This window comes from Notolabrus celidotus, chromosome 9, assembly GCF_009762535.1.
Source record: "Notolabrus celidotus isolate fNotCel1 chromosome 9, fNotCel1.pri, whole genome shotgun sequence".
NCBI classification, from domain to species: Eukaryota; Metazoa; Chordata; class Actinopteri; order Labriformes; family Labridae; genus Notolabrus; species Notolabrus celidotus.
Window position 1 is genome coordinate 27,308,728 of NC_048280.1, and position 21,378 is coordinate 27,330,105.

At 40.2% G+C, this 21,378-nt stretch overlaps 1 long non-coding RNA gene across 1 annotated transcript in view; it reads left to right on the forward strand.

Annotated features, from left to right (window-relative positions):
- Positions 1 to 904: 904 nt before the first annotated feature.
- LOC117819245 overlaps positions 905 to 21,378 on the forward strand; it is a 51,991-nt gene continuing 31,517 nt past the window's right edge. Inside the window, exons 1-2 of the long non-coding RNA XR_004632491.1 lie at positions 905 to 975; positions 3,903 to 3,997. This is a non-coding gene — a long non-coding RNA (uncharacterized LOC117819245). The remainder of the gene's footprint in view (positions 976 to 3,902; positions 3,998 to 21,378) is intronic.

Genomic DNA, 21,378 nt, shown 5'->3' on the forward strand with positions numbered 1-21,378 from the left:
TATTTGTCATGGATAAGTGCTAGCGCTAATTAGCATAGCCACATAGCTATATGTTTATAGCTGTAGCTGTAGCTGTAGCTGTAGCTGTAGCTGTAGCTGTAGCTGTAGCTGTAGCTGTAGCTGTAGCTGTAGCTGTAGCTGTAGCTGTAGCTGTAGCTGTAGCTGTAGCTGTAGCTGTAGCTGTAGCTGTGTACCAAGACGCACGTTGACATACTGATAAATAAAACAACAAGAAACACTAAATCTGTGACCAATCCTTCATAAAAGGTCCTGCTGTCTTTCTGGCAGAGGTCGGTTTTACTCCCCACGTCTGCAGATTTGAAGATCTAGTGGATGATTTTTATTTATCATGGATAAGTGCTAGCGCTAGTTAGCATAGCCACATAGCTACATGTTCGTAGCTGTGTACCAAGACACACGTCTACATACTGATAAATAAAACAACAAGAAACACTAAATCTATGACCAATCGTTCAGAAAGGTCCTGCTACAGGCGCTTCTCCGTCAGGATCAGATTCAGAGGGTTGAAGTAACGTGATCTCTGAGCAGCCGTGTATATTCAGCCAACATGTAAACATTAGATCAACGTGCTGGAGAGCCGAGGCACATCCACTTCCGGAGGGGGCGTGGTCAGAGGGAAAACAGAGTGTTCTGATGAGGAATGAAGAAGAGGACTTTTCAGGCATGCCAAAATCTGATTTCAAAGTGTTTTTTTGAGCATAAACTTTAAAGACGTGTTTTGGGGACCTCTTAGACCAATATATATTGATGAAAAAAGCGTGATATGTCCCCTTTAAAGTAATGCAAACATTTCCACTGGCATTTCCCTTACCTATTTCAAACACATCATTTTAAACAAACAAAAAGATTAATTAAACATGGTCACGTGGCCACTTTTGGCCGCCATACATCCATATATGGTGCGCACCAGATGCGCTCTGTTTGCGCATTCCGAACACGGTTGAGCCCGAGCCGGTAAGTGCAGCAACCAACATGATAAAGACAATGTATGTTTTAAACAATGTTAGAGCTTAAGAGTGTGCCCCCTGAGAAACTCTGAATTGAGAGGGAAAGAAGGATGCTGTTGTGTGAACCGGAATGAAGGAAGTGCTGTTAGGAACGGGAAAAGTTTGGTGCGTGTGCGTGTGCGTGTGTGTGGGTGTGTGTGTGCGAGCTGCCCGCTGTTAGTGACGGTGCCACTCCGTCACACCCATGGAAGGCTAGTCAAATACCAGCCTGCTTAACTGCTAAATTAAGATACAGGTTAATTTTAAGTTCCTATTTATTATCAACATTTCGGTTGACATATTCAGCTCAAAGGAAAAACCTGCAGATGAACAACCTCAGAGAAGTGCTGACATGACTGATTAGACTTTTTGTTGCATGATATTGTGACCAGGGCTGCAACTAACGATTATTTTTGGTGTGTCGACAAATCTATCGATTATTTTTTCGATAAGTCGATTAGTTAATTGGTATTTGAGGGGTGCATTAGTCTCTCCTCATCACAAACTCATCCACATGCCTTTGCTTAGCACAACTTAAGTAGAAGGAACAAAATAGAGTATTGTTGTTTTGTATTATTTTACTATTTTAAGGCTATATATCATGTTTTATTACGGTGCAGTAAGTTAAACAAATTATCACTGATTTCTTATCGCGTAAATATAAATATATTATTAAATTAACTGTAATCTGCTTCAAAACAGACAAAATCGACGGATTTTTACAACTCAGAATGAACGCTATTATTAACAGGAACAGGAAAGAGACAATATGTAAATGTACCGGCCGGCATGTGATTTTATCATACAACAATAACACTTAACTGCGTCGACGAATTTTTGTAGTCGATGTAATCGATTATGTTGACTAATTGTTGCAGCCCTAATTGTGACAACCACAAAAGAAGCTGGAGTAGAGGCACAAATACCTGAGATGGATGTCTCATAACCAGGAAAAATAAAACCCATTTTTGTGTGCTTTGTTACACGATACCTCAGAACAAATGAAAAATGTGTATCTTTTTGTTTTATTAGCCACGTCACACTGGCAAAGGCAGGCTGGTTTATTGTAAAGTAACTGTGACAACACAACCTCTTTTTATCAAATGAGGAAAATTAGTACACTCAAAGAAAAAAGCACAATATAACTTTTATTTAAAGTATGGACAAATAAGACAGCAAAAAAGTAGTTAATTTATCAACCATTGTACCATACTGTATCAAAACAATTGGCTCACTTGTGACTTCTAATTCAACAGATTCAACAAATGCTACTGAGTTCCATCGAGCAAAACAACTCACCTGAGATATTGTTATGTTTGTTGTTTGGATTTTACTTGCACATGAGTCAGCATGTGGCCAGAAACTTTGTGAAAACACTCCCCTCCCCCGTTATAGGATGCAGTCTGTCAAGCCTAAACCCTCACGCCACAAGAACAGTTTTGTTCTTGATAGCAACACACCACATAAAAAAGGCTGAGACCCCTTTGCACGACTCTGATGGCTTCATTTGCAGGTTTCAACATTTATTCTTCAAATATAATAATGTGTTACAAGAACACATGTTTCAGAAGGTCAAATATGCCAAAAAAACGTTTTCATAGGCTTCTTTGGAGTTACAAAAGTCGCATTTCTACATCAAAACAACAAATCCAATTTGGACTGGGCTCAGTTAATGTTTTCTCCATGAGTTCTCATCCATCAAGGGTTGAAGGGAATAAATTATTAGATAAACTGTTGTCTTTCATGGCTGTCTGCATCCCTGTAAAATCTCTCTCATCCATTCTGTAAAGTAAGTTTAAAGCTGTATATCAAACCTCTGACCTCTCCAATCTGAATGTAGATCTGGAACCTTATGGAAAACACACCTTTACCATTTGTCCAAGCGGCCTCCCCCATTATGTGGGAGTTGATTGAAGAGATCTGCAATCAGGACTCTTTTCCTGAGAGCTCTGAGCTCCCAGGGGGCTTTGAGACAGACACAGAGGGGGGGAGGACAGCCGAGGAGTATACTGATGATTCATATTTTAGAGCTCCATCATCCTTCCCTCTCATAGGGCAATCGTTCACATCCTGCCACACACTCTATCTCACTCTCACCCACACAAATAGAGAAAAACATGAGGACACAAACATGTTTATATGCACAGATGCAGAATTTAACACACAAACAGGACACATGGGGCGGTCAGACACACACACACATTCCTGATCTGCAGAACTCTGGCTTGGTCTCACTGCCTTCACATAACGTTGCCAAGCCAGCTGTGTGAACTGGGTCTGGAAAATAAGGAGGGGTACTACAGGTGTTTTTGTGTGCATGCAAGAGAGGGAGTGAGACAAACAGACAGACAGAAAGCAGTACCCTCATTTCGCCCCCTTGACCGATTTTTCAGGTCTGTGTTTTTAGTTGAGGTGTTTTCTCTGGCTGAGTTGTGCACGCCAGCGTGTGCACGTGCTGTCTGGAATAGCTCTCAATGTAAACAAACCACAGAGAGGCCGGTCCTGGCAGGGAGGTTGTTTTGAGCCGGCAGGGACGTCACTGTGGTTTCCACACACACAATGCTCTTCTTCAAACTCTAGGCCATGGATCTCGTCCATCTCACAGATAGGTGACCATTCTCCAGTTTGCTTTTCACACAGCGTACACATAAACACACTCACGGGACCCACAAACCTCTGCTCAGTCCTCCTCGGCCTGTTTGGAAAAGACTTATGAACGTGCTTTGACTCAATGATGGATGAACCTGACAGATACTAAATATGCCATCCGGACCTTTAAGTTCAATCCATAATGCGCCTCTCATCTCTGGAGCCCGGCTGCATCTGGTTTCAATGTGTGCAGACCCCTGGTTTTTCTTCTCCCGTCATTTACAATCTCTTCTTCTTTGGTGATAGATGGTCCAATGCTGCCACCCATCACAGCATCACCTGGCTGTGTTTGATCTGAAAACAACTCTCAATGACGGACTTATACTGTCTGTGACATGTCGGTAAGTTTATTTACTTATATTTGCTCTTTGGGTCATGACTAACATTTATGTGAAAAAGTAACATACATAATCTTGGAGAGATATTCTGTATCATGTCGGGACAACCCAGTATTATTTAATACCATCCAACTTAGTTGTTTCCTCTCTAAACTGTGTCTTGTGGGTATTAAACAATCCATCCTCCGTAACAAGCAACTGGCTGGTAGAATACACAAAAGCCCAGAAATTAAGTTAAAGGATCAAATTAAAAGAAACAAGTTTTGTCTTGCTTATTTTAAAGAATAATTTTCAATATTTCATTAAAAGATTTACAAAGCATCCAAAACTAACAGCAGGTCTGCTGTGTCCAAATGCTAGCATGCTAAAATGCTAAATGTAGAGGGTGAACAATGTAAACATCGTACAAACCTAAACCCAGTATTTTAGGATTCTCACTGTGGTCTCATTAGCATGGCTACACAAGCTCAACAGCCTACTATTCTACTTTAATACAAGAACCGTTGCTAGCATTAACTCCCATGGTTGGACTGTCAAAGAAAACAGTACTGGATCTTGCAGTCTAGTCTCTCTAATACCATCATGAAGTCAAGGTTTTACACTTAAAGCTGCTGTTGGTAGGAATGGTGTAAAGAACTGTACTTTTTTTCTGCTGGGTTTGGAGAAAAGGTCATAATACCAATCGGTACTCATCTGTAAGTGAAGTAATTTGAGATTATGGCGAAATCTGTGTTTTTCAATGCCTTTGTATCAAGCAATGTTATTATTCCCCTCTTTCCCATTTTCACGGACCAATCAGAGCTACTCCCCAACCCTCTGTCGCCCTGATCGGCTGGGAAGCCACTACTTCCTCATAGAATGCGCACAACTATCTTTTATGGGTGGGGTTACGGGAGCAGAGAGAGGAGGGGTAGTGTTGACATTCGAAATCTCTCTCCAAACTGATATTTACATCACGACTACCAACAGCAGCTTTAAAGGAAAGTTGGAGGTATTCTCCTTGGACTATTTTGTTCATACTCTATTTTGATAATTTTTTTGAATCTTAAAAGCAATATTGTAGCACATGACTGAGCACAACCTTTCTAGTGCACATTTTTAGTACACAAGTGTTCCCCCAGTTTTCCAGTTCATGCTGAACCCTCGTCACAGATAAGACGGTGTGTTTCTGGTTGCAGCCTGCACAGTCCGTGACCTCCTCACTGAAACCTCCCTGAGGCTGCACAGCTGTTAGCATCGCATGTTAGCAACTCATTCACTTGGAGCTGTAATCAGTGATTCACCTGCACGCGCTTCCTGTGACATTTTCACCTCCTTACAGCTTTGTGTGAGCAGTCAATGGGTAAACAGCAGAATGGCTTTTGTTTAATGTGTAACAGTCAGATATGTGGTTCAGTGTGTTTACTGACATGCTTTGTCATGCAGATTTAATGTGGAGGTCTTTATCTGTATAAATATGGATCTATATGCTGCTAAAGTACACACGCATAGATAACAAAGATGCATGAAACATCATTCAAAATCGACTTTCGGTGCAGACAGTCAATAGCCTGTCTCTGGGTAGATATGGATGGTGGACATGAGTCACAGACAAATAGCAGGGAGTGGGAGGGTCAACAGTTTCCACCCTGAGAAAAATGAAATGTGGACAGAGATACAATCTGTGCTTTGTGTTAGTGTGTCGATTTTCAGTGTTATTTATTGACCAAACAGGGTGTACGGTGGTAACAGGGAGAGTCAGACTCTGCAGGGGAGCAAACATGGCCATGTGAGCGAGCTGAGAAAGATGAGAAAAGGTCACAGTAGGGGTAGAAGACCAGAAGATAAGAGCTGTTTATGTTTCTTGTCCAATTCATCTCCATTGAGATGCATTCAACTCTACACTCTGGGAGAAAAGGCCCTGCCCTTTGCCCCTCTCTCTGTGCTTTTGAAGCATAAACAAGTCCCACTCTACAGCCCTGCCTGTTTGCTCAGTGTGTTTGCTCAGGACTGTGGTTTGGGTTAGCCGAGCACAGGTAGCACAAATGAAAAATATGTAGTGCAGCAATTTGAGATTAATGTCAACATGACTGCAGCTCACCACAGAAACATCATATTTATCACCCTGTAATTACACCAGAGTGAACAGTCCACGATGAACAAACACGCTGTGACTTCCTCTCTGGTGACAGAAAGATTTATTCTCCACAATTTATTCTCACAATAAAGCGCCCTCTCTGCCCGGGGGAGAGTTTAATCCCTGACTTCTTTATGCACCAAACCTTCATCTCCAGGTAATTTGTGCTTCACTCAGAGTTTATAACTTGTCTTCTGTCAGATTGAGAGCTGTTTTAAAGCTCTGCCATCAGGGGGAAGGCTGTGTTTCCCATCGTGCTTTGTGTTTGTCTTCTTGCCTGCAGGGATATAATGACAAGTGTGGACCACCCATGTCTGCTTTAGCCTCAGTGTTATTTAAGGAATTCCCCTAGCTTCAGTGTGTGTGTGTGTGTGTGTGTGTGTGTGTGTGTGTGTGTGTGTGTGTGTGTGTGTGTGTGTGTGTGTGTGTGTGTGTGTGTGTGTGTGTGTGTGTGTGTGTGTGTGTGTGCACGGGCATTTATAAACCTTAAGCTCATGTTTATGTTTGACATGCTTGTGTTTAAGCCACTGTGATGAACCTTTATTTTGAAAGGCTGTCATGGTGACTTAAAGTGATTACACTGTAATAACTAATAATTGATCATTTTCTTTTCATTATAATTTTTTTTAAATGTTCAAAGAAACATTCACACAAAAGTTGATGTGAACATTATTGTGGATCTGTTTTACGTATCTTGGATTGTTGGTAGCAAATATTGTGTTTCTGGTCTTCTCTTTTTTTTCATTAGTGTGTCAGTGCTCTATAAATTGAAAAATGACTTTTATTTGATTTTTTTGTGATGATAAGAAGTATGTTGTTAAAACATATATGTCGTTTGTATAAATTATTTTTAAAGCTAAAAAGAAGATTTGATCATATTCATATAATGCACAATGCAGACCACTAAAGCATTTAATGAGCGATTACAGTCATCTGAGGTGTTGGGTTAGTTACTCAAAACAGTTATATATTACACATTACTATTTTTTAGAAAAGTAATGCACCACTTTACTTAGTTACTCACTGCTGACAGAAATTCTTTATAGCATCACCTGAGATGCCAACTGACAAACATAAATCTTACATATGTCATGATCAGCACAAATCTTTATAATGAGGACCCAGGCAACATTTCCACCACAACAAATGCTGCTACCAAGCGGCAACCTCCGGTCTCAAACTATGAAGCCCATGCAGAAGTGTTATAAACTGCAATACATCTAGAATCCGCTTGAGGCTGGCTGCAGAAACACCGGAAACCACATACACACCAATTCCAATTCCAAAGTAAACTTTTCGAAGTCATTAAAATATAATTTTTTCATTATGTAGTGTTTTAAACTGTTACAAAATTATAAATCACTGTAATGAATAGCCTAACTGCAACTGTATTGTGTTGTGTTATCAAGCATTGCACCAGATGATTGATGGACTTGTTTAAAAGGAGTAACCAGGGCGTAAAATAAACTTTTTTACCTCATCTGCCATTGGCTTGTGACCTCCAAAAATTTACCGGCCAATAATATTTTTCACCGGCCAAATAAAAATGTATAGTGACATTACTCCGTTTAGCTGTCTGTTCCTCTTCTTGATTGTCTCCTGCCTCTATGTTTATCCTTTTTGTTTGTGGTGGCTTCACGCCAGGAATGTGTCGCCACATCGTCCTCAAAACGCTCTTCCCGCCGTGCTTCTTCAGGCAAAGGGAATTTAGAGAACTCCAGTAGCTGATGTCACGCCATTCGCGACGTACCAAATCACAACACAAGGACAGCGCCAATAGCTTGACAGTCGGCAGAAATGGGCGACAGTATGAAAACAAAACCTCAAAATTTTCCACTGGCCATTGGCAGGTGTCTGACTTGTTTGAGACACCAAACTAATTTTTTACCTGCCATTGGCGCTTGGCAGGTGTTCATTTTACACCCTGTCAGTAACATTCAGTCAACACATAATGAGATGAGATTAATTTCTGTTAAGATTTATTCCTTTATTTTTCTCAGATAGCTGAGATGACTTGCTTCACTGCCTTTATGGTAATTTAGTAATATTCTCATGGTGATGAGCAGATGCTCTTTTCTTTTAATGTCACTGATGGTTGAGACTGGTGGAGTGATATAATTTTCACCAGTAAAAATAAAACATTGCAGTTGTCAGTGTTCAGTTGTACTACAGTCGAGAAGGACATTAAATGTGTACCAGACGCAGATGAAGTTGCTCCCTGTGTTATTGCTTTCCCACATTTCAAAGGTTATTAGAGACCAGAGTCTCTTCAAGTTGAGACGAGACCACTCCACTTCATGTCTGGGTCCTGCTCACACTGAAATGATTCTAATTTGCATAATCACCTGCTCACTATAATCCCTACATGTTCCCTAGTCTCAATTTAAAGTACTGTTACAGTAATGTTACAGTCTCAAAGCCTGTTTTAGATACTCTTAATGCCAGTTCAGTGTACAACTATTTCATACTTGTGACTTTTAGCTTCAGGGCCCGCTGTGCAGCTAGTTACATATTGTGACTTTTACTGTTCTTTCTCATGATCTCTGCATGGAACTGGAATGGAAAGTTACATTAAAAGGGAGTTTTATCCCCTACTTACAACTGCTTTAAAGTTCAATATATTATGTTATGAACCCTGTTTGTACATTACATATAAATGCTGGATATAGGGGGTTTAATAGAAGAGCAAGCAGGATTTTTTTCCTAGTCTATTGTTTTAAGAGAGTTCTTGCAGCCTTGGAGTGAAATAATTCAAACAGCATGATGTGTGCATTCAGACTGAGTCTTGCCAAATTCTTTTCACTCACTGGGTACAAAGTTACACGCAGAATCTATAATCACTGTCAGTGCCTCTGTCAAAAGCAATCAACGTCTTCATGCCCGCTTCTTCAATTTCTCTCTGCAGAGTCTTGAAAACAAAAAGAAGCTCCAGTCACAGGAGAAGCTCAGATGTGCAGAGTTTAGGTGGAGCAGCTTTTTAGCAGAGGTCAGAGGACTTGCCGTGCAGGAGCGTCTGCTGCAGCCTGGCAACAAACCCACTTCCTGGCTTGGCTTGTTTCCAGGGGTACAAACTGTGTTTTTTTCTGTAGCTTAACGCCGTCCATGTGTTTCCAACTTGTTGAGCATCCTGGGTGAGGCGTTCAGGAGGCCTATTGTGTATGTGTGGGGGTTCACTCCGTACTAAGGAAGCTTGGTTTACAGGAAATGTGGTCTAAATGTATTAAAGCATAGGCACTCACAGACGTTCACAGCTGCAGGATGGTGAGGACATTTGTAAACAAAAGAAGGTGATGAGGAAGAAGAATTCAGCCTCATCTTTAAGTTGAGGGGGTGTCATACTACTAGTATGACTATATGATACTAGTGTCCTACTTTCTCTCAGATTGTTCCGCCATCACTTAAAGTCACTCAGCCACTCATCCAGTTACTCACTCACTCCCTTTCTTTCAGTTTCAACCCACACCCCACGTCTTCTTTTTCCATCTTCAGTCTGACACTACCTCTTCAATGAAGTGTCGACCTTTGACCTCTAGAGTTGGACCTCTCTCCGCTGACTGACACTTCCTTCCTTGCTGTCTTCCTTCCTGGCAGAGACTTGTCATGTGAAGTGGGTGGCCATATTAGGAGATAGTTAACATCCATGGAAATGTCAGTTGAGCACATATCAAACTTCATACCTCTTGTGAGACCTCTGAAAAGGGGGACGAGCGCTGAGACAATTTTAATCCCTGCTGCACAGTTGCCTAAAGGTTGGAGTTGTCTGGAAAAGCCCAAACGAGCCAAATAACAACATGAAAGGAAAGAAAATTCCTCACATTTTTTCCCATTATATTTTCAGCTCAAGGATCAAAACTGAAAACCACTTCAACCTCTGGAAATATTCAGAGCTAAACACTTATCCAGAATGTCTTTGTACCTTTGGAAAGATTTTTTTTCTAAATTTCAGAGACAGCCTGTGAAATTATTGGAAAATTGATCATCGCTCAAAGAGCCTGAAGGCTCCTGTTGATGGCAGACTTGTGAGTCAGACTCGTCTGTCGTGACACACGCTGACAGCGCTTCTTGTTTCTGCTGCTGCTGTCTGGCCTAAGGCCTCAGCAAGGAAAATCTCCACCACACACACACACACACACACACACACACACACCCACACCCCCACACACACACCAAAGAGCTGTTGCTCAACACAGCTGTGGGTAAACAGGCTGTGTTTAGATGCCCTTGTCTCAACTTGCACACACATACACACTCTTCAAACACAATAACACTAGGACACATCCACAGAAAGGCAACAAACCCTGTGGAGTGGGCGTATTTGCAGAGCCACACCAAATACTCTTGCCACGACCTGTTACAGTGCAGGAAATTGCACACTTGCACACATATACAACATAATTACATGCATGCACATCTTCACTGCAGCTCAGAGATGCATAGTAGAGTGTTAGTATGCTAAGTAATTGGTGAAATTGCTGCTTCACATGAATAATGCCACTCAAAAAGACAGATGTTAGTTGGCATTTGAAAACATCATTTAAAGACGATGCTGATGAGATATTACCTGCTTGATATTAGTTGAATACTGGTCAGTGACTCAGATGATTGACACAAAATGTTAATCTTATAACTAATATCAATGCCTCATATCATGCTGAAAATGGACTACAAAATAAGCACACACATCTGCACAAAGATTAAATTTAAACAAGCAAATCATGTATATTTTGTACAAATTAGATAAACATGAACAAATATGTGCATACATTTCATTTTATACTACATACTTCACATGTACTAACATATAAACAATACTATGTTTAAATAAAACAAAAAAGAAAGATATGAAATAAACAAGATAGAACATTATTTTGAATTTCATTCCTAATTTCTTCTAGATCAACTTGATTCAAAGGGCTTAAAACCTAATAACAGTGATATGTTTTAACTATGAGAGCAGACAAGGCTGCAGAGGCATGCCCAGGAGCTGACAGGGAAACATGCAAAATCTGGTCAATGCAAACAAGGTGTTTGGTTGGTTTGAAATCACAATGATCATCTGTTGCTTGAAAATGCAACACAAAACACAGTGTCTCACACTTAGAATAAGTTAAATATCAAATAAAAGATAGAATTTAGAGATTCATGAAATACCTATTACTAGATAAAAACGTTAAAATAAGCAGTTTTATAAAGCAGCTTTTATAAAGTACTTAAAATACTACTTCTGAAGGCAACTGGAAGAGCGTGTCTCAATTTATGGACTTCATTCTATTTGTAAAGAATGTCATACATAATATGTTGATATGTTTCCAAATTCAACATAATTTCAGCCCCCACAGAAACCACTTTCTGCTGAATTATTCCCCCACACTGAGTCTGACATGACGCTGCTGTGTAAGAGATCTGTCTGTGTTTAAAAATGTCTGAACTCTGTCGGGAGGAAGCTCTGTGATCTGGTGAAACGTATACAGCAGTTTGTCAGTGTGGCTGCCGCATTCCAGGATGTTATTCCCTAAAAGCAGGTCAGTCATATACCGCCTGCCATGACTGTCAAGTCACCTGTTTGGGCTGACTCACAGGGAAGTAACATATTTGTTTTCTTTGATTTAATCTGTTGCTGATACCAGATATTTGGAGTACTTTAGCTGCCAGACACAGAAGAATGGGAGTCATTGATGAGTATGCTAATCTGGATGTCAGTTGGTTTTAGGTAGGAGTTCGACTTAGCCAACACAACGTCATCATGATTGAAGGAACCAGAAGTGACCATATTTGGAGGAAATGTTTTTTACAAATGTTTACATCTCTGTTAATTGACTGGTACTCATGGTAGCAAAGACACAGGTAGCACCACCCAAAAGCTGACCTGAAACTAGGGTCTAAGACCACATTTGAAATGTTTACTGGGAAAATGAATCAACTGAGAAGAGCGGATTTTACCATCTGGTTTTATAGAATCAGACTTATTTTTGCTCCTTGTGCTATCACCTTCCATGGGCTGTGAGAGAGAATGCAGGTTTAAGACAGCTAAACTTGCATTGACTTCTCTTTTGCATTCAGAATCTACCTTCACTTCTAATATACTGTCTATAGTTTTAGATAGAGAATGTTTCTATGTTACGACAACACTGTCCTGAGTAAAGGTGTTATGGCTGCCGAGCTACAGGTTGGTGGGCCTTCCTGGATATGCGACCAATTGGCCAATGAGACGGGGATGCTGTGGTCTTGATTAGTTTGGACAGACACCTGTGCAGGAGTCAAAACAGACAAGAGACACCTTTGCTGGAAGCCGTTAGAGGAGTTTTGAGAAGTTCTCCCCCTTTTTTCCCCATTGCGTTTGAGTTATTGTCGTGCAGTGTCTTATATATCATCAGAAATGAACTGTCATCTGAAAACCCTGGGGGGTCATCAGAGCGTGAGCTGGTCCCGGGAACCATACATGGTGGCCTGGAAAGAGAAGTTACTACAGGGAAGGTCCGCCTTTACCTTTCCCGACAGCCACATATTTTCTTCCTTTATTATGGCACGGGTAGCCAACGCTTGGATACCCTATACCAGGGTTGTGTTGCTGTGACAATACCGTTTTCCCTTCCTGATACTGATTTTGATATCTAGATTTCACTAACAGCCAATAGTTACCAGTTAAATACTGTTGAGGTTTAAAAACAAACATAATAAGGCTGGAAAAACACACAAAATATGATGTTTTGCTAGCTATGACTAACATTACACCTCCCATTAGAGGCCATTGTCACTGGTGTTTTTTGCGTGTTAACTGACCTCAAACCAGTCCACTTTTTAAGGAGCAAATTGGTCATGGTATCTCATCTTTACATTAACAAGTTTGCCGATACTCACTCCTCAACTAGCTTTAGGTGATTTTCTGACACACTCTGGCTCTAATCATCTAAAGAAAGCTAAGAGTAATCTGGAAACATTATTCAGCTTGATTGAAACTTGATCCTCTGGTGTCTTGTCTAGACAAACTCCCACAAAAACTTCATCCTGCACAGATTTAGAGAGCAGGACATGTTGCTATGGCCCATTTTTGCACAGGATATGAGGGTTCAAACTTTGGCTTGAACCTTGGTTTGGCAGCATGTCTGCTGAGCTGTGTGGAGCTGGACTGAGATCAAGTCTTAACCACTGCCCCACCAGTCCATCCTGACTGACCTGTGGGCGTATTTAACAAGCAGCCAACAGCAGCAGAACATACAACTGCTGCCTCCTCTGGCCTCCTAATGACGTCTGAAAACACCATCAGGTGGGTGGAGGAGGTCTGCTCCCCAGTCAGCCCTTCATGGTTTATTTCCCTCTCAAAGGTAATATTTTCACATCGACTGGATCCATTCGCCTCTGAGCACCCCAAGAAGAAAGTCATAATGAGATTTGTGCATATGTAAGCTATAAGGAGCCATGAATGTTGTGGCAAGTGTAACTGTTCCATTAAACCCCGGGCCTTATTTGAGTTGGAGAGGAGGGATTTGGACCTGATGTGTTTCTTTATGCTTCTCTACACTTTCAGCCAACTGCTCCATTATCCCTCATCCATTTTCACCGTCTGCTTTTATCCCTCTCAAAGCCTAAATACCACAAAGAAAATGGGATGGGGCCGATTTCAAACGACAGCTTGGGTTTTATGTTTAATGTAATAAGAAATGGCTTTTTAAATGCTGCTCTGTATTTGTTGCCATACTGTAAGAACTCAGTTAATGAGTTTAATGTGCAGTTGTTGGCATGGGAAGTTCATTTTTCCTTGTCTGATTTAAAAGTAGAAGAGATTTACAGCTGCAGCGAGTCTATTTTGTCATGTGGGTGTCTCATTATGATTCGAGCGCCCCTCATTCACGTCTCCACTGTATCAAACCGTGTCAGACATCTCGTTTGTTTGAGTGTATTGTGCTGCTGGTGAAATATTACATTTCAGCTGTAACTTGAAGATATTTCTTCAGAAACCGTGTTCGCTCCAGGCAGCTGACTGACAGATTGAGAGTTATCGTGGCACTGGAGGTTTGAGATGAGAGGTTTATGTAGTCTCAGACACACAGACGCACACTCCCTCTTTCATTTTCATGTGGCAACTCAGCAATTTTCTGCAAAAAATGTATTCTTTTTGTTAAAAAATGGGCTTGGAGGCATCTCTGTTTACACCATAAGGAGTCACATAGAGAGCTAAGTTTGAGCTGCTTGATTCTTCCTAAAGTGGATTTGAGATTGACTTCTTCTTCTTCTCATGAATCAACACAAACTCCACCTGACTGCTGTGTGTAATCACACTAAATCAGCAGTTTCCTTAACAGACAGCTGTATAATAACCTTAACAGTTATATAGCTCAGTGATTATCCTGCCTGGTGTGTGTACATAAGGCTGCTAGTGCACTTCATTTGCATCTTCTGTGTAATTTAGAGTCTTAATGAACATGTTTGTGGACAACAGTAAGTCTACTGGTAGCACTTATCTCCAGCGGTGGTCTCACCTCAGCCCTGGAAACCCGTGTTGAGAGGTGTTGTTTGACTGTGAATATGCTGTGTGTCACACTGAAATACCCCCCCCCCCCCCAAAGAAAACAACAACTAAAAATCAAAAGTGCAATTATAAGAATAATTTACAAAATATACAAATAATTAACAGGCAAAATGTATCAAACTCACACATGACCTGTCATGGTTCAGCATATAGAATAGATTTGAGGAAATGGAAACAGTTAGCACAATGCAATACCAATGTAATGAAATCTGCAAACCAGTACCTCTACTGATTAACATGTTAATTCTCACTCGTTGAATTACCAAGAAACCAAAGGAGATGAGTTTCTAGAGTTCTGAAAGTTAAATGTCCCATTCTTGCCTGAAACAGGATTTCAGCTGCTCACAGTTCAAGGTCTTCCTTCTTCCATTTTTAGTTTCATGATATGCCAAATGTTTTGGGTGAGTGGTTAGGACTGCAGGCAGACCAGTTTAGCACCCTGACTCTTCTACTACAGAGCCATGTTGTTGTTATACATGCAGAATGTGGTTTGGCATTGTCTTGCAAAATGAATGTCACCTTTTGATTCTTCAAATCACAGCATAGTTTTCCACTTTGCCTCAGTCCATCTTAAATGAGCTTGGGGAGCTCAGAGAAGTCACCAGTGTTCATGTACTGTCCTTCATTTTTTGTCCATAAAAAAACAAACGCAACCTAAAAGTTCCTTACAGGAGTCTTAATGGAAAGATTAAAAAATGATATCAATATTCTTGACTTGGCAACAATGTATTTCTGAGATCCATCATGCTACAGAGCTATTGAGCCCCACATTAGCAGCCTCTAAGACACATGCATGCAGAAGCTCTACAGCCACCATCTTGGCTGAATACTTAACCATCATGGAAGATGCTGACAGAATACTTTTCTGTTCCTTAAAGCATAATGGATCACATCTATATATATAATTGCAAATACAATGTTATCAGTGAGTGCAAAGAGGGGCAACTTGTCCAACTTCAACAAGTTTTCTCGTCCTGAAGATACAGTATATCAATTACATCTGTACAGCTACATCATGACTGTTAGTGAAATAAAGTAATCTATTTGGAAGTAAGCTAGCTTCAACAAATTATAGCTTGCAAAAGAGCTTGAACATAACCATTTCAACATGAAAGGTATCTGGCCATTGTAAGCATATTTTAGCTTTCAAACTCATGCATGGGTTAGTGGTACGTGGAAATGTTTCAGCCAATATTTCCCTGCATTTTTCCACATTGTACTACACAAATCCTGTTCACAAGTGTTTATATTTGTATTTAGAACGGTGTGTGGAGGACTTTTCGTCAGCACAGTCTCACCGAAAGAGATGCAGCAGGAAACTGGTGAGTCAAGGGATTTTTGTCGGAAACATTCTTGCCCCCCTGCTCCCTCGACACTCGGAGGCCATAAACATGATGAAGATTTACTACTGATGCTGCTGATGGATATATTTAAAACCATCAGTCTTTCACTGCAAAAGTTAGTGAAATCGCCTCCTTAGGGTACAGTTGAGTGAAGTGATGGCTGCATCTCGTAATTTTTCTGGACTGAGTTGACAATGTGATAATTGATAAGAAGCCAAGCAGACAGCAGACAGTTCATTTATTTCCTCTTGCAGATTTTTTCTTCACTTGTCACTTGTTGTGCAACCTGTCTGACCTCAGACTCTTCTGTAGGTTGCAGTACAATGGCACTTAAACTGAATGCTTTTAACCAATTTTATCATCCGCATAACTCATTGTTCAATCAAATTGTTTATCCTGTCAATATGTTCACTTTTTGCTGCACTCCAAACAAATCTTTGTTTCTGACAGAATAAAGTTAATTTATCCTAAGAGCAAAAATTGTGATAACAACTAATACATTATCAGATGTATTACTGCATGTTAGAATATACACAAATAACATCTAAGCTCTGTTACCAGTAAGAGCGAACTACAGCTAGCATAGCTGTCGTTTGCCCTTACTGGTAATGATGTAATAGTCATGCTGAGAGGGGACAGAAACTCTGCAGAGTAGATCATGGATCCGCATGTACAAGTTGTTCATCCCAGACAAGAGATTTCTGCTCTGATTCATCCGATTTGGCTATTTCTTAATACAACTATCGGACCCTTGTCAAATTCTAAAAATGTGGAACAATCAGATGTTTTGAGGTATTCATACTTTTGGTCCACATTTAAAGCTAAGTTATAATAAGAGCTCAATCCATGTCTTTCATAATGTTAATAAATTGTGCAGTTGAAGAATTTTATTGGACAGCAAACTAGAGTATTCTTCAAAATCTCCCTGTTTAATCAAGAAAAAATGATGCATTTGAAGAATGCTTTCTTGTTTTTTCTAGTTTATTGGGAGTTGGTCCTTCATGTGTTTATCTGGTAGATCCATGTCATGTGGTACGTTAGTCATGTTGACATCACCGTGCTATGATTTGTAGTTTAGTTTCATGGAGGAAAAAAAACTGTTGTTCAAGTTCAGGTTTAATATTATTTTTATTAGCCCGTAGAAAATTTGATTTGCAGCTGGCATCAAAAACACAGTAAAACAAATAAAGTACAAAGGTAAAACAAAATCCAGCGTTCAAATGAAGTCAAAGATACTCCTGCTACTCTGAACCAGACTCTGAAGCATTTAGAAAGCAGCACAGTGAAGTACATCAACAAGTCTGACAAAATGCTGTGTAGTGGCGTGGTTCAATAAATAGTAACTATAAGTCAAGGCGAGATAGATAAATAGAGCAGTAGATGATCAAGGTATACAATCCAAAAACAATGTAGAGCTATAAAATACAGATGCACTGAAACTTCACAAAAAAAGTAATAGGATATGAGGTTAGCAAATTAAGCTTGTAAGTAACAACACAGTTGTTTCATTCACTGGCTTTGGTTTCTTTGCCTCAGAGTTTCAGGGTTATGCAGACTTTACAAATGATGCTTTCTGCAGCTGTGATTCAGAACAAAAGTTGTGTTCTATGTAACTTTTTTCCTGCAGGTAGACATCTGCATTGCCCTGGCTTACTGAAGCTAGTGGTATGAAGGGTATGCCAGCAAGTGCTTAGGTTAGCATTGCATATACAGCCTGTAGGTAGAGGGAAATAACTAACCAAGCTCTGAACATCTTACCTCAATGCATAAAGAGTAATGGCTTCCTGGAGTCTTGTCACAATAAAGGACAACAGTTGGCAACGGGATAGTTAAGAAAGCATCCCACATGCAATTCTTATTCTTAAAACAGTGACAAAATTTTCACATTTCTCCTTTCTTTTGCAGATGAAACAAATAAGATTATTTATTTGCATTAGTTAGCTTTGATTGTGCAGGTCAGCTGATTTTGCAAAGTTTCGACAGAGCCTAGTGACCTGTTTTCCTCCTGTTCCTTTGACTCTACTTTTTTTCTTCGTCTGGAAACCCATATGAACTTGATTCAAGACAAATCCTGCTCCGATGAAACACAAATACTGTGAAACACACACCTGCTTCTACTTTCTGTTTTTAGTTCAGAATATAACTAGTATTTCACTGATAATAAACTTCCATCTAATAATAATGTCATCAGTGAAGCAAGTCATCATAATCAAGTTGGATTACTGCTTCCTGCAACACACAAATTGATGGTGTGTGTATGCACTTAAACATGCTAGCACAGGCATCTAGGAAGTGTGCTGGCTGAGCAGGTCTCATGTTTTCTGTGGGTGCTCAGCACACACACCCCTAAGCTGCAGGGTTAGGGTGTCTGTGTGGAAGAGGATGCAGACGATGACTCACCCAACATACGTGACACCTGCACCGTCCAGCCCGACACATGTCACTGAACCACACCCCACTTACGCAAAAACTCCACTTCTGACGTAAATCCTGCAAATGATCCCGCCTGTCAAACCCTGCAGGCACAGAGAGACCTTTCAGCCTAACAGGGTTTTTAAGAGCATTTAACGGCTGCAGTGGTGATGCCGACGTTTCCATTGATTAATTCATCGATTTCCCCAGTCATGTGTCAAACTTAATGGGAGCTTTTTCAAGTCTGAATTTTTCTCCCCACATGTGTTGATGACATGTGGTTCCATTTATGTAGACACATAAAGCAGGAAGCATTAAAACCATGAGGCTGACTATGGACGCTCTGCAAGGGACCCACTTCTCAATCCAGCTTGTGTACTCACAGCTTGAGACTGACACAAACACACACACACACACACACACACACACACACACACACACACACACACACACACACACACACACACACACACACACACACACACACACCACACATACACACGCACACATACGTTATTTACCTGTTGAAGCGATTAGAAACACCTGTCCCTCATACTGGAATAATAAATACAGATGGAGGGTTACAGCAGTACTGTACACAGTTAATGCTTCTCTTTCAGCTCTAAGCTCCTTGTTAGAATAAATAGAGGAGGTCTGCACGTTTTCAGGCAGTATTAACATAAATTTCGTATGGTTTGCCCAAGCTTACCACAGCACCAGTTTAAACATGTATTAGTTAACCACACAGAGTGGTGCAATCAGACTGAGTGAGTAAATCAGAACAAAAGTTCAGCCAAGTCTTCTTCCTCAATCGACAATATAATCATAACTCAATGTGTCAATTTAATCAAAAGTCACAAAATGTCTACTTTAGAAGAGATGACTGCTCTTTAACTCCATACAGAGTTAAAATCAGTTTGCCCTATTGTAATGTTTAGCAACAGGTTAGGTTCTGTACCAATCTACAGTCTATGTCCATTTCAGCAATGGAAGTAGCATTTTGCATTCATTCAGGCGAGTTTACAAGCTTTAAACACTGAATAAAAACTGTTACCAGCATCAAATGTCTGCTTGTTGAATCAATAGTCCAACCTTGGACCCAAAGCCTGCAGAAATCTGACAGTAACATTAACGTTTCAGAGCAACAGGTATTTTGGTTTTAAGAGCTACCTTGTTGACTTGTAACTTTCAGGCAAATGTTTTCAGTGATGGTCATGGTTACAACAGTTTTTGAAACACAGAAGAGTCCTCTCAAGTGCATCCTAGTTAAGCTTTAATCAAAATATTCTCACCAGATATGTCTCTGATGAAAGACTAAAGGCATTTGAGACAGATCCATTCAGCTAGACGTTGCCAGTTCACAAGGTTGCTCTTTTAACTGAAACACCAGCGGCATCTGTGGCTGCAAGTTATAAAACATGTTGACTGTATTCAACCTCTGTTTATTCAGGATTAAGCTGAAAAAAAGAAAAAAAAAACGAACAAAATTCTGAACCCATTTTCTAGAATGTGCAGTTTTTGAAAGAGTTGAATTCAAGCCCTGGTTATGACTAAATTACAGGAGCAAGACAATTTAGGCTTAATATGGAAAGGTAAGTAATTAGTGAATGTTTGAATTACATTTAAGAAAAGTAGAATTCGTTTTCCCAGTACTGTACAACTAAACCATCAAACAAAAAACTATGCAGGCTAGCAAGGCAAAAACACAAAATTATTATGACCCTAATGTGTAGGTGCAGTTTGCTGTCGGGATGTTGTTTTCCAGCTTGTTTGTTGTGAACCAGAAATTGTACATGCTAGTCTTTTGTGCCTGTCTTTGGCTCAGGGGAGATTTACAGTAACACTGCTTTGATAACTGTACGTAACCACAAACAATGTACTCACCAGCACTAAGTGTGACTGTGTGCTTAGTTATCTCAAGTGTACTTGTCGGGAACATCAGGTCACTTTGTCTACTTACTGATGTCTTCTATCCTCTCACTAATATCCCATCTGTCAAAGTCACTTTGTTTGGGTGGCAATAATGATCTTTGGTGGTGAATCCCTTTGTGTTGTTTGACAGTGTTGTACTCACATTCAAATGGAAATGCAAATGTCCCTCTCAACACTAAAAAAGTCAGAGTGGATCTTAAAGAGGCAATGAAAAAAGTGAAACAACAAAGGCCTACATCTCTTCTTTAAGACTAAAAGGTTGATTGTTTGCAAATAAACCCCCCAAGCTCTACTAGTCGGGAATAGAAAATGTAAATGTCCACTTCCATGGCACTTCACTTTTTCCTCATTCCATACTAAAAATGTTTTAAAAATCACCAAGTGTAGTTGGACAGTAGAGGTGTGATAATATATGTAAAATATATATAATAGTGTTTTGCTCTCCTATGATAGGCCAGACTATTTTAAATGTGATGATACAATAAACCTCAGTCATGTGACCCCCTTGAGGAGAGAAAACAAATGCCTACTTGAACTACTGTTTGACCCATCTCTGGTGCTGGATATCATTTATTTGCAACACCCAATAGTGCAAAGGACTCCTAGCCAGATTCCCTCCATGGTAAACAGTCATAAAAAACCCAGGATTCAGTTACACAAACACAAATAGCTGACTATACATAGCACTAATGAGCACTGCCAAAGACACCAGCATGCCTCGAAACGGACTGTCGCCACTTTCAGAGTTATGGCATGACTTGAGGTGGAAACCATGGCTGGGTGAAGAGCCGGAGGTGCAAAGAAATTCCTGTATAACTCCCTCCTCTCCCTTGTATTTGTTTTATTTTTTGTCTTCTCTCGTCATTCAGTTCATTCTTCTTCAAAGAGAATCACTCTTCATCTTAATCTTCCCTCAGACAAACCTTTGCACTGCTGATCAGAGACAAAACCTAAGACTGACACATCTCATTACCATAAATATGTTTTCCAGCAGCACTTTTGTACATCACAGTGATTTTGTGTATGCTGGCCTCTATAAACAGTGATATGCCCT